Source organism: Nicotiana tabacum, chromosome 9, assembly GCF_000715075.1.
Source record: "Nicotiana tabacum cultivar K326 chromosome 9, ASM71507v2, whole genome shotgun sequence".
Lineage (NCBI taxonomy): Eukaryota > Viridiplantae > Streptophyta > Magnoliopsida > Solanales > Solanaceae > Nicotiana > Nicotiana tabacum.
In genome coordinates this window covers 114131899-114133699 of record NC_134088.1, presented here as the reverse complement: position 1 = coordinate 114133699, position 1801 = coordinate 114131899, and positions in this window count along the sequence as shown.

Below are 1801 nucleotides of genomic sequence, written 5' to 3'. Positions count from 1 at the left end.
TTTATGTTTTAGTAGATAATAAGCCTTTGCTTTTCTTAATACCACGTTTCTTTCCAAAGGTAATTGTTATGTGAATCGGGTGACTCGTCTCAATGATGGATGGCATGAAAACCTTTTTAAGAAAATGAGTCTGTTTTTGTGTCTAGGTAATAATAGTAGTAGTAATGAATAAAGACCTAATTAAGTCATGTTTGAAGAGTCAATCATGCTTCAATTGGTACCAACACACTTAACTACGTGCTTATGCTTAGAGGCAAAGTTTTGGAAAGAAATAGCTCTAGTTAGTGACTTTGTGACTCTCGTGTTGACTTTGGCAATCATCGAGTGGTTTAATTGGACCATAGTGATCTTTAAACTTGAATGTGATCGTTTTGGACCCTTGACTCTATCCTCTTTAACAATCCGATTGCGTGAGGGGTGAGATGAATTGTTGCTAGTCCAAGTATACGTGCGAAGGGTCTAGAACTTGCCCCGAATGTGTTTCAAGGTAAAATCCTAAGTTTTGCTTGGTTTGAGAAGTGATTGTAGGCTCTCCTTGGTTCGTTTGAGTTTTCTATTGCCAATCAATGTCATTATCCCTAGTCAACCCCATTGAGCCTTTAGCCTTTATCATTTGATAACAATGTTACAAGCCTTTATCTGTTTGGTCGTGACCCTCTCTTGGCATCGGAGCTTTTCTTAACACGCTCGTGAAATAAATGGCTTAAAATGTAAGTTTGGGGGAGAGACGAGGAACTTGAAAAAGGTATCAAGGCACAAAAAGAGAAAAGAAATTATCTCTGTGAGAAGAGAAGGCAAGAAAAGAAAAGAACAAAAAGAAAAACGCAAAAAGTGAATAAGTGGAAGGGCTGAATGGATTCAAAAAGAGGTAATGATCCCAAACATAGAGAAATCAAAAATGGAGAAAAAGAATGAAATGATCAAGAAATAGTGATGTTAAGTCTCTCTGGTCCCCAATAAAAAGAAAGTGCCTCTAAGAATTGGCAAAGTGTAAGCCGAGATATGAAAGATGGAGTGCTTAAGAAAAGGTGTAACCACTCACCCATACTATATCCGACCCTAATCCAAAAGCCTTCATTACATCCCGAAAGAAGTCCTACTTGATTTCAAGCTAAGTGAGCTTACATTAGTGGCGATCTATATGAGGGGCAAGCCAATGGTACTTGAAGCCGTACTTGTGACATTCTCTTGAGAGAGATGAGTGAACCTTTCATAAATCTTTAGATTGAGTGCTAAATTTCTTAAGTGAGCCTGGGAAATGAAAAGTAGAGGAGGAAGAGTTTGGAGTCCACCATGACCTACATGATAGAGCAAGATTCCTTGATGAGTAAAGTAAATTTTTGAAGCTCAAATGTCACATTAGAACTATATGTGCATCAATGATTAACTTGTCTCCTTGTTGATAATACATGAGTAGTGTAGGTAATTGTTGGTCACAACTGATGTGTGGATGAATCACCTTTGACTCGCTTAAATGACCCTTAACTTTTGGAGGTGGGAACTAATTTATTTGCTTGAGGACAAGCAAAGACTTAAGTTTGGGGGAGTTGATAAGTGGAAATTTTGACTGCTTATTAGTACCTTTTAGCTTTTGTTTTAGCCCGAAAGTATTGAATTGTGTTTCCGAAACTAATGAAATTGTACAAAATTGCAGGAATGCTGGAAGTTTGGTCTCCCGAGATGAAATTCAACTCAAAAAGGAGTATTCCGAAGCACAAGGCAATAAAGGACGTAGAAGCACAAATGTGCGATCCGCAGAAGGAATTATGCGGCCGCAGAAGAAATTGTGGACCGCAGAATT